Source organism: Acanthochromis polyacanthus, chromosome 2, assembly GCF_021347895.1.
Source record: "Acanthochromis polyacanthus isolate Apoly-LR-REF ecotype Palm Island chromosome 2, KAUST_Apoly_ChrSc, whole genome shotgun sequence".
Taxonomy (NCBI): domain Eukaryota; kingdom Metazoa; phylum Chordata; class Actinopteri; family Pomacentridae; genus Acanthochromis; species Acanthochromis polyacanthus.
Window position 1 is genome coordinate 43,142,500 of NC_067114.1, and position 12,438 is coordinate 43,154,937.

The 12,438-nt window shown below is 40.1% G+C and overlaps 1 long non-coding RNA gene across 3 annotated transcripts in view; it reads right to left on the minus strand.

Annotated features, from left to right (window-relative positions):
- Positions 1 to 12,438, minus strand: part of LOC110963054 (uncharacterized) — a 92,454-nt gene that overhangs the window by 76,062 nt on the left and 3,954 nt on the right. For 2 of the 3 annotated variants that reach the window (XR_002596483.2, XR_007940610.1), the window contains exons 5-7: positions 12,035 to 12,210; positions 11,526 to 11,579; positions 10,350 to 11,328 (exon numbers count right to left, since the gene is read on the minus strand). This is a non-coding gene — a long non-coding RNA (uncharacterized LOC110963054). Of the gene's footprint in view, positions 1 to 10,349; positions 11,329 to 11,525; positions 11,580 to 12,034; positions 12,211 to 12,438 lie in introns of those variants that run through there. The other variant, XR_007940609.1, reaches the window with a different exon arrangement.

Consider the following 12,438-nt stretch of genomic DNA (forward strand, 5'->3'; position numbering starts at 1 on the left):
TTAGACTAAGCGACTAGACTAGACTGATTGTAAATCTGACCTTCTCCCAACTACAATATATACCCGAAGATCAGAGAGAATCCTCAGGACTGATGCTGGCATTGCTTGCACGTACTGCTGCTCTGTCGGTGTCACTTCTCCTGATATCAGTAAACCTTACTAGAGACCAAAGTCAACCGAGTCTCCAGTGTGTCTGTATCCTCATCCTCTCTAGACCTCGTTGAAATTCCATAAAAACCCGCTTCATACTGCCAAACTACCTCTTGGTCAACATCTTCATGCATTTCCTAGGATCTCTAAGCTAACATGTCTCATTATCCTGTAAGAAGGTAACTTGCAGCTCCGAGCTAACTAATTTGCAGACATCACCCTCCTTACACCCACAAGAAACCTTTCAGCTGTAGGTGAAACGAGGAAAAAAGGATAGAGCTAACACCAAAGGAGGAATTTTGTACAGCTGCATGTCTCCTACACGTGCAACCTGTTGCATATTAACGTGACAAGTTCGGGCTCTCTTTCAGATGGCCTCAGATAAAAAGTTAATACCCGCTGGGCATGGATAAGTGAAGCTTGACTGTCAAAGAGTAAAAATAGCAGGACTGTAGAGCGAATAAATATCTGTGTTTAAATCTCCCTGCATTCACCTGTTGGAGGGTATTTGGTGGAGGCATTTGTCAAAAACACGATACTATTCCAACAGCAAACATGTAAGTTCACACCTCCCAGCAGAAAAACCATGATGTATTCACGAGTTCCACATTAATATGAAAATCTGAGGGGTGGAAAGCATTCTTTGACAGAGCTCACCATAAAAATGCAAACCGCATGACGGAGTGGTGAGGTGTTGCAATATTTCTGAAAGCCTTTGCCATGATTTCGGAATGTGCGCTCATTGCCTCGATTCGCCCAAAGACATAAGCTTTATGAAAATAAATCGCGTGCCTTTGAACCAGAATCATGGCCAATCTGTTGCAGGGCCGCCTATTTTAGCTGCATTTTCCTGAGGTCATACAAACGTGCTCATCATTTGTGAGCTCCCTTGTGTGTATTTTTTAAACACCTACACTGCCATGGCGCTATATACGAATGCTGCTTTTATTAAACCAACAGAACTTCAGCCAAAGGGCCTTAGCTGTTCTGTATTAACTGTTTTTAGTTTTAACTGCTTTCCGCTGAACCTTACGATGCCTCATATTCAGACAAACAGCAGTCAGCACAAGAATCTGCTGTTTTCCACGTGAAAAATGAACCAACTTGCGCAAGAAAGGACAACAGTAATGACTCATCTGTATCAATGACACTTTTTTCTTCTACAGACATTGGAAAGAGGTTTCCAATTAAATTCATAGCAGTAATTTTTTACGCACGCACTCCCGTTTTTTTTTTGTGTGTCACTGTTCCAGAGCAAATACAAACAAAGCAAACAGCATTAAGTGAAACCATGAGGAACAGTTGGGTGCATTAGCATTTCAATCTGTTCCTGCCTGTATTTTTTGAGTCATTTACATGAATATAGAGAAATGTTTGTGGATATGCACTCTTGTCGAAGCCTCCCAGGTATTTGCAAACCACAGAGGTATTATATCTGATATGAAGCGAACCCATAGAGGAGACGTGGGGAGAAACTCTTTCGGTGACAATGAAAAATTCGAAATTGTGCCTTATCTAAAGCGACAGCGTAACGTGGGGATGCGGCGGCTTAAAAAGAGACTCAGCTGCAAATTGAATTCTGAATGTATTCTCAAATCAGTTCAACAAGTCGGAAGCGGGAAAATGCCACAGAGGATACATGGTCACCGCTGATGTGCTCATCCTTTGTTGAAAGAATCTGAACTTTTAGACAACTGATAAAAAAAAGTAAGACAACCATCCTGTATAATGGATTTTTCAATTCAGCGTTCCCTGTGTGGCCTACATTTGTGTTGTGGTAATCGTAAACAGCAGTTTGGGGATATAAGGATAAATCAAGGTTCTGGTTTAAAAGATTACATTCATTTCTTGGCATTGTGCCACATTATCCCTTTTTGCAATGTTGAGATTGTTTCTAGATTTTCTCCCTTTTTACTGGCATCTTTTATCACATAAATTGACAGTACACTTAAAGCATTTGGACAGAAACCCACTAATTCTTTAAAATGCTGCAATAGACTAGTAACTGTGTTAGACAATAATCGGTCACACAATTCAAAGCATTATTGTTCAAATATCCACCCATTCATCTCAAATGTTACTGCTGTGTGATGCCAATACGTAGGCTTTGATGTCACTTAGGTAGAGTTTGGGTTACTGTAGAGATTAACAAATTTACCAGGTTTGTAAAATGCTTTAGAGCGTTTCGGTCAAACTAACTTTTTGGATAATTTGGATAGGTCCCACAGAGATGCTGCAGCTCTAATTTTGCTCTTGACTGCAATGAAAAAGACTGAACATGCACCTATGGTTTTAAAGCACCAGCTGAAGGGGAGACAGGATGAGATGACATTTACTGTATGTAGTAGTTCACATGTCAAACCTAACTGACAACATTGGTGCTGTGTTGCATGATGTAGGATTTGTGGGTCAGCGAGTTAGCATCAAGGTTAACCCCGGCTTTACACAAACACTGCTGTTGCCATGGTAACTACATCACAGACCAGATGTTTGTTCAGGCTTTCTGAAAACTTCTGATAGACCACTACCTCCTCACCAGATAACTGCTACTCCATTACCGACTGGCTCTCGAACAAACTGGTTTTGTTTGTGGTATACTCAATCACTTGATATTTTGTAAAGTAAACTCATCAGCTACCTTTAGTCTGGCTTTTGATTGATTTGATATAAATTATTACTCTTCTTAGAACTAATTTTATGGATTGATTTCTCCATTTATTTGCCTATTGACATATTTTAATCCATCGAATGCAGTTTACTACTTCATTTTTATCATTTCTTATACTGCTTTTAGAATTTTTGACTTCTGTTTCTACATCTATTTAAATAACCGCTATTCCCTGATCCTCAACTCTTAAATGTATTTTGGAGTCCTTCATTTCCAACATGACTATTGAGGGTGGGTGGTGGTGGTGCTTTATTGCATTTTTATTTCTGTAAAAGTGCTATACAAATAAAGTCTAATTGACTGATCGATAAATGCAATGACAAGAATATCTGTAAATTTGATATGGGAGGGGAAAAGTTGAAAATGTTTCCATGATGCTGCTCAGAAAACCTGAAATGAAGCTGTGGCCATCACATGTTCAATATGGATTATTGATTGAATACTAATCAAAGACATTATCTTGCCTTAGACCAGGGGAGTCAAACTCATTTTAGTTCAGTGGCCACTTTTAGCCCAATTTGATCTCAAGTGGGTCTTACCACTAAAAATCAAAGCATAATAACCTATAAATAACCACAACTCCAAATGTTTCTGCTGTTTTGGTGCAAAAAAAAGTTCACATTTAAGGAATTATCTTTTAGCAAAACATTATGAACTTGAAATTTCTTAAGAAATATTCAAATTCAATTTCAACAACACTGTGGCTCAGTTTATCATGAGATTTTACAAAGTCATTCTACAGGCTCAACTGGACCCTCTGGCGGGCCGGTTTTGGCCTGCAGGCCACATGTTTGACACTCCTGAGTTAGACCATTTGGGCCTCTGCATTAACAGGGATTAAGAGTCTGCTATGAATCACTGACACCAAACTTGTCAACTTGTGTGGATGTAATGTCTGACAAGTATGTGTACATATTTACGTGCACACCGGGGCCCGGGGTCGCTTTCCTGAACGGTCATTTCCAAGACCTGAACAAATCAACATGGCCTGATAAGCAGAGAAGCTATTTCCACTGTGGATATGAACCCTTCCTTTGATCGTCGGCTCACATCTCCAATGCATCCCGTACGAGTGTGTTCAGAGCACCGTGAAGGGTGTAGTTCCCTCCGGAGCTGCAGGACAGCCCTCCTTAGGCCAAACAAACCTATTTATCTCTTTTTGGAGCTGCCCCATCTCTGCTCCGCTCTCAGGTGTAACAGACTTATGCCCCAGCCCGAGACTTTGGAAACATCTGTGGGCAGCTGTATGTTCCTCTGCTCCCGTGGGAGTTCGGTTAAAAGCAAAACAAGCCCTGCCTCTGGTAAAAGTCGAGTCGATCAGCTCCCTATGATGGCTCTCTGCACTCCTGTCAATCACAGCGCTGAGTTACAGATTTCTGTGGGGACATGGAGGGAAAATAGATGAGAGATGGCAGAGGGGAAAAAAACTATTTTAAATCCCTGGTGGGAATGTGTGAAAGCGACTGTGATTTTTTTTCCCACTTGTTAAACGTCCATCAGCACTGACATTAAATTTACATACTCAGCGAGATGAGCAATTCCACCAACAGTCAATATAAATAATGCAAAGTGAAATAAGAAATAACTCTCAGACATCTTTTCAGCTTGTAAGTTGTCACACAGTGTGGGCTTACAGTCAAACAGAAACTGCACTAAATTAAGCCTATTTTTGTGGCATTAATGTGGTTGCTGGTTCTTCACTCAACATTTACAGGACTTAAGAAAAATAGATTAAATAGGTGCATCATTGTCATTAACTACTTCTAAATTAGTCATTTCATGCATATAATAATACATTTATTGTTGACAATTAACCCTGTGAACCTACAGCAGCTTCCAGGTTTGTGTTTTTAATCTCTCCTGTCACATATTTACTCACCGTGGGACCTTTTTTTTTTTTTACTGAAATATAGATTTTTGCACCTCTATGGAAACAGCATAACCATGGCTACAAGTAGACAGAACCAAGACATGCTTTCAGCGTAGTACAACAAAAATATAACACTATATTTTTAAAAAAGGTGTTTCTTCAGTTATTGATTTTTACAAAACTTAAAGAAACTTGGAATCAATATGTGCAAATGTTTCCAACTACCCACAGGGGTTACAAAATAAATAGTCTCTCTACATACTTGGACACTACTAAAAAACTACTTTTGATTATTTATTTTTCCATATTTGTCTCCTATTGCTCTTTGTAGTCTACAGTTCAGCCAAAAAGTCCCTGAATTTTAGTCACATGATAGTTGCTCACAGCTAAGTTGCTCACAGCTCCTTGGTTGTACTGAGAGCGCAGAGAACGTTTGTTTTTTTGTTGTTTTTTTAACAGAAGATGGTTAAAGCAAATTGTGTATTTTTGGCCATTTTTTAAATTAGACATGTAGGATACTGTGGTTTCAATGAACCATCACTATTTTAGACTTGGATTTGTTTAATTATCCTGAAAATACTTTTGGGGTTCATAGAGTCGATGTCCATTTTTAAACTAAAATGTCTCCGCTATCTAATTCTAAATCCACAAAATGATTGCTATACAAATGATATGCGAGTTGGAGAAGAACGATCGTTGACTCAAGAGTGTATCCTCAGGTGGTAATGCCTGAATCCATCACATAAAATTCAACAAGAACTAGCGGTGTTCATCTTGTATATCTATATTTACCATTAACCTCCTCTCCGAAATTTTAACCAAACATTCAACAGCATGACATCCAACACATAAAATTTGACCAAACTTAGTGTTTATATTACTGGATTGCATTCATAAAAGCCAGCCCATATTTCCACAGTATATCTTGGCCAGAAATGTGAATTCAACTCATCAAAGGTTTCAAAAAGTCACTGCAACAATCTGCGTCAACAGTGCATTTTAAAGATGAAGTACAGAGATGCAAGATGCTGCTGAAGCCCACCTGGTTGGTCACACATCCACTTTCGCTTCACTTTAGTTGTATTTAGCACAGGAAAAGTTCTGCACTCCAAGAGCCAAAAAAAGAAACCCAACAACCAACAGCCACATTATAAAAAGAAAGACTAGCTGTAGGAATTGTCAATTCTTCACTTGACCCCTCTTCTTTACTCCTCAAATTTGTTTGGTGGATACAAAATTGTAAGCCAAATTTGAAGTATTTCCAGGTTGATTTATGTCTTCCCTTTCTCTACACTCAAGGAAAACTATTGTACTTAAATTCCATGTATCTGCATATCCATATCAATGTCACGTTGCTTAAATATTTTCCCCCCCGTCTGTTAAGTTTTCTTTTTCCATCAACTAACCTGGTGAAAACATTGAGAATCTTGTTAAACTTAGAACAAAGGATCCATCACACATGGAAGCTAAGTTTTCTTATTCATCATAAAGTGTTGAAACAAAATAGCTAATAAAGTAGGAGAAAAATTAAGTGTCAACTATTTTTATGATTGATTTGTCGCACATTCTTCCAAGCAAAGCTGCAGAACTTTCTCTAGTTTAGGCTTTCCAAGTGTCAGCATTTGCTACTTATCTGTTTGATACCAGGGAAGACTATAATGTTTGGGTTGCAAGACTGTTGCTCAAACATTTGCAGGTATCTGTTCATATGGACAAAGTAATTATCATTTAAGAGGCTTTTCAGAGAAAACACAATTTTGGCATCATTGCGTTCCAAAACCATTATTTCCAGTGGCTTGCACTTCACCAATACAGGTTGTCATCACGTCAATTACATACACAGCCAACAGGAGCTGGAGGCAAAGCCTGAGGAAAGCTAATACACCTCACAAGTTTGCATTACTAACAAAACAGAATAATGCCCCATTTTAGAAATATGTCTCAATCTAATCTTGCGACTGGAGGATGCTGGTAGACCAGCAATCTGGACCAAAAGCTCTGCTTCCCATCTGAGATCGTAACCATCAACCTGCGACTAACCCCAGTGCTATGGTCAGCTTCACTTAGGCATGTCTACGTCATCGAGTTCACAGTGACCTGGGAGAGCTCAGTAGAGGAGGCCCATGTGCGCAAGTAGCTGAGATATATGAAGCTTGCCACCGATGCAAAACAGCAAGGCTGGAAGGTGAGGGTCCAACCAGTCAAGTTAGGCTGCAGAGGATTCGTAGCCATCTCGACATCCAGGCTTCTCTGGGAGATGGGAGTACGTGGGAAGGCCCACAGGCAGGCTATCAAGGACCTCTCCAGAGCCAGTGAAAAGGGAAGTCAGTGGCAGTGGATAAAGAGAAAGGACTCCACCTGGGCCTTCAGGTGAGTCGACGGCATCTAGGGGGTGAACCTGGGACGCTGGGATTCAATGCTGAACCCTCTGGAGGTGTCATGGGCCTATCAGCGAAACACCGATGAAGGAGGGCGCCCACTTGATAACCCACAGGATGTCCTTACTGACTGGACAATCCCAGAGAGTCTAAGGTATCTCATGTATGCAAGAAGAGATATCAACATGTAGTCCGACACAACAAATCCAAGTTGTTGAACAGTTAGATTGTTGAACTGGCGTAAACATGGCTAAAGTTCACTATGTTCCTCTCATTAGCTTATAGCACTTATGATACAGAATATTTTACTGATGCTGTGAAGTAGCGTTGCTGGAAGTTTTGACTGAAACTCGACTTACTTTGCTCTATCGTTTGCAAGTCCCACAAATCAGTAAGTTTAGCAGTCCTATTTTTAACTTTGATATGAATTTTTAGATGTATGTCGGCTTCTTTACCAATAAAAAGCAGGATCGTCTTTAAGGCTTTCCTGCGACTTTAAATGATTTCAGAACTTTCGTCTGGCAATAAAACATGCTGCAGTTCATTAATTTCGCAAAGCATTATATTTCACCCAGATTTTGAAACGAAATGATCAAAACTGAAGATTAGTTAGTTGCCTGAGAATCACACAAGAACAGCTGCAGAAAACAAAAAGGTAAAAGAAAAGGAGGAAGAGCAGTAGCCACAGACAGGACTGAACGATGACACCTCAATGAACGGGCCATGCATCAAATTACAGCCCAAAACTCACTCAAAGCACAGGAGACATGAAAACATCTTTGAACCAAACATTTGAGCGTGGCAGACACAGCGACTGTGCAGCCTGCTGCTCTCTGGCTACAGTCTAGTACAGTCATTTTCAGTCTGACAGGGAAAAAGTGCCCAGGAGGAGGGCATTGTTCTACTCTTTGACGCACACACACCTATAGCATGGCTGATGTTGATGGGTTTGGGTGAAAAACGGCAACGGGATTGACGTAAGCTGGGAACCAAGCGCTTAAAGTGACTCCCACGGTGCTCAGCAATCTCTAAAGTTAATGACAGCAGTTGGCATTAAAAAAAAAAAAAGAAAAAGCATGAACCTTTGAGGTGCCGCTCTGAAATGAAATCTGGTGTGAGTTGACAATTAACGAGATGAATAATTGATTTGTCTCTTGTTCTACATCAAATGAGCGCCCTTCACTTCGCTGCAGACCTTCACTCGGCTGTGAAAAACAATCTTTATAGACGGTGAGGCTATTACAAATAGGAATTTGCAGCTGTAAAGAGGAAAAGTACAGCGAGGAGTGAAATAGTTAACGCTGCGGGGCTTTTATATCTTTTTCCCCCCCAGCAGAATATCACCTTTTCGGCCCATATATTGGGGAGAAAATATTACCACAGAACAGCGAAAAAAATCACACAGGTATTAAAACACCCACACTGTGAAAGCAGAGTTTGATCTTTAGTACATTCATTCAGAGGATCAGTGCTGAATGAAAGCAGCAGAAAGAAAACTGCAAGCACAAAGAATGTGACCAAAGCGCTGAATTTTAGCTGAAGGACATTCTTGGGAATTATACTTTCTATGTTCAACCAGCATTACAGATAGTAAAATTTACCAGAACAATGGAAATTAAGTTATGTGTGATTAGATGTATTAAAATTAAATTCACCAGAGGTACCAGTAAGGTTTTCTGTATTTTATGACCTAGATTTGAACTGTATACTGAAGATTCTAACTGATTATAGCTGGAGTATGTTCGTGCTCCATATTTACATCAAAATGCTAAAATGAGCCATATCTATGAGTCTAATATGGTAAACATTTCCACACAGACCCTTTCTTTGCATCCAAAATCCTAGATATTCTGAGTACCAAAGGATATTTACCTACAAATGTTGCTACTGGAGGTTTAATAGGAACACTTGCACAGTATTACAATTTAACACAACAAATATGCCATAATTTCTATCTTTACAAAGTGCAAAATGTTCTTTTACAATATGATGTTTAATTATTGAGGTGATCGTTAAAGGTGGTTTTATGTCAGACTGCATATAAAAGCGTTTCTGTTCTCATACCAAATTCTTGTTCACATAAGCAAAAATATATATATAACAGTATAAGTAATGCAGTTGAGTGCAAAACCACCATTAAGTGTGATCTAAATGCTTTAAAATGTCCGTAAATAATAGTATAGGCATGAAAAGAGTCGAGTTTGGTGACATTACATGGTACAGATGTACCTAATAAAGTGGCCATAGTGTATATACTTATTATGAAAGCATCAGCCCACATGTATCTGAGGGAATGCTGATATTTAACTGCCCCCTGGTGGTTCAAACTGCACTGTACAGCAGCGATGGACAGTTGCAGAGAGCAGCAGGTCGTCATTTCACACTCCACAGCTGCTCATCTCGCTGGTTTGAGCGCTAATTGAGGAGGCAGTTATGAAAGCCAGATTGGTTAATCTCAGGAGGTATTTAAGGGGTTCTTTTGAGATGGTTTTGTCTCCGACTGATAAGGTGAGTGTTCAGATTTTAGTCTTGTAGCCAACATGCTGCAGAGATGTGGAAAGAAACTCTGCAATTTGACCATTTTTTTAACCTTGCTAGCATACCAATATAGTATTTTTAGCGTATTAGAAGACATCCTGAGCTAAATAGTCGGCATGGCTGCGTATCTGCATTGAAACTGAATTGTAGTAATGTCCAGGGAAAAACATAAGGAACTTCTTACATAAGCAATCAATTTGATCAACCTGTTTCATAGGGCTTTGAGGGTCATTGCTCTTCATCAAAATCAGTTTCCAGTTTGAACACAGTAGTTTCACAGTGTTTGAGCAGAGTTGAAGAGGAGTTCGACCTGCATCGAGCAGTAGAGGGTCGTATGGAAAGGACCGAAGCAGGAATACATTTGTATGTTCTTTGATTAATCGGTTCATCCATATGAGCAGGTGAAATTGTATAGATAGAGTTGCCGGCCATTTTAAGGCAGTAGAGGGTTAGAATACTCCAAATACGTAATTCTGATCATCACAACTGCATTTTCAGCAGTTTAAGCAACACCTGGAGTGGAAAGTTATACATTTAAACAAGTTTGCCGTTTGTCTTTACACCTTTGTTACATGGTACAGCCCCTTCAGAAGTCATTAATATTGACAGTGTCACAAATTCAAAATGTGTGTGTGTGCGTGTGTGTGTGTGTGTGGGGGGGGGGGGGGAATTGGAATCGGGCAGAAAATAGCCTTTTTGCATTCATCCTTAAAACCAAGACAAAAAACTCAAGAGTGGCTCCGAATTTAAAATTCAGTAAAGATTTTATTTAGTAAAATGACAACAGCACAACCTGTATTACTGCTTCTACATGACCCAGTCAGTCAGCCTATACATCTCTAAGGTCAGAATTGATGCAAATGATGACCTACAGTCATTACTTCTGGATCGTACACTTACCATTGCCGAATGAAAAAGACTGTAAAACTCTAGTACATTCCTGTTTTGTCTTCATATTACACAAACAAACCTGCCAAAACTACATGTACATCAATATCTGAGGGTCTAAGGTCAAGTAGTGATTTCAGTGTCCGTGTGGCAGCAGCCAGCTATACTGTGTGAAGCTACACCAGGCTGCGGGCGACCAGCAGGACCTCAAAGGTTCATTCTGACGATTTTCTCCAAGAGCAGCTTTTTGCAGAAGCTACCTTACAGAGAGAACCTTGCAGACATTTGTTTGAATACGTTATTGCTTTCGTTATTACTCTGCTACGAGCGTGTCATGGTATGGATTTCATGTCATAGCGCCCTGCCAACTAAATTCACCCATAATCGAGCCTGCTGGCGGACAAAACCACAGAGAGCAAGCAGATAGTTAAGATGAGCTGTGGCCTCTGATGATGCAAGGCAACCCCTAAAAGTGTAATCCCTTCAGAGGAATCACTGCAGACACCGTCACCTCTGCAAAACAGCCTCAGTAAAAGCCATTAGTGTGATCTATCCGACTGCTCTGACGCAAAGCACCGCTAGAAATACTGTACATGATGGAGCTTGTGCATACCGACTACAGTATGTGAATGGACACCGTTTTGTATTTCGCTGTCAAGACAGTGAAGACAAAATTTGAGAATAAAAGCAGCAAAACTGGACTTCCTCCTATCTTGCTCACCAGCAGTACACTCAACACAGCTGTAGAGCTTCAACATCTTGTCTTCCCAAGGTTGTTCATGTTGTTCTCATCACATCTGACACTCACCTGGTCCAACACCTTGTCTTACTGCCCACTAAAGGAGAGAAGAAAAAAAAACACCACACCGAGCTTTCTTCAGAATTCAACATTGACAAGACTGAGCAGATGAGGAAACTGACAGAAGTACAGCTCAATGGTCTGTTTTTTTCATCCCATGTTAAAAAGCAAACCTTTTATTTTCCAGAAAAAATAAAACCGTATCAAACAGATTAAAATAAAATCTGCTCTCACCTGTGTAGGAAGCAGCATGCAGGTGTTCAGGTACCTAGGGGCAGGTCAGTTTGCCTACAAAAAAAAGAATGAGTCACTAAAGTCCACAAAAAAAAAAAAAAAAGTCTGCTTGTAATTTTGTCATTGCTCATTGATCACCAGAACCACAATCTGATCTTAAATCACAGGGTGGAGAAAACGTGGTGGTCATCCATTAAGGAATACAATATCGGTTGTTCCTTTGTTCGGTTTAATGGGACCAACTTTAACCATGACTTTTATTGAATACAGAACAGATTCTTATCAGGCTGAAACTGAGTCTGTACATTTCATTATGAATGAAGTCTCTTCAGTCCTGCAGATGTTTCTAGTGTGACACCAAGTCACCAGATCAGTTCTAGAGTAAATCTAAAGGGATGTCCAAAAGATCTGCATCATCATGCACCACATTTTTTTGAATTACAGTTTTTAAATATAAACTTAACACAGCTACAAGACCTTATCAGATCCTTTACTACAAACAGACTTACTGGAAATGTGTCTTCCAGCATTACTTAAGGCCATTTCAGGTCATTCTGCAGCAGCTCAGGGATCAATGACAGGCAATACATCCAACAGGTGAATGTTCCAGCTGAACTTCGTCGTGACCTGCGACTGTACCAGCAGCTGCTGTGGGGCTGGCATGGTTTTCTGGGCACGAGGCTGCCTGCAGGGAGAAGGGAGAAAGCAGGGAGAAGACAGAAAGAGGACAGGAGTAATTTAAAAGCAGAGTCAATGATTAAGTTCGGGAGGTAATCAGGACAAAATAAATGGAAAACATAGCAGGAAAACCGCTGCCATGGACAGTTTGCGTTGTCCAGAAAACCCACGAGTCCAACTATCAAGTGGGCCACCGATCACAGCCAGAAAAGTTTTAACTAGGTCATTAGTGACC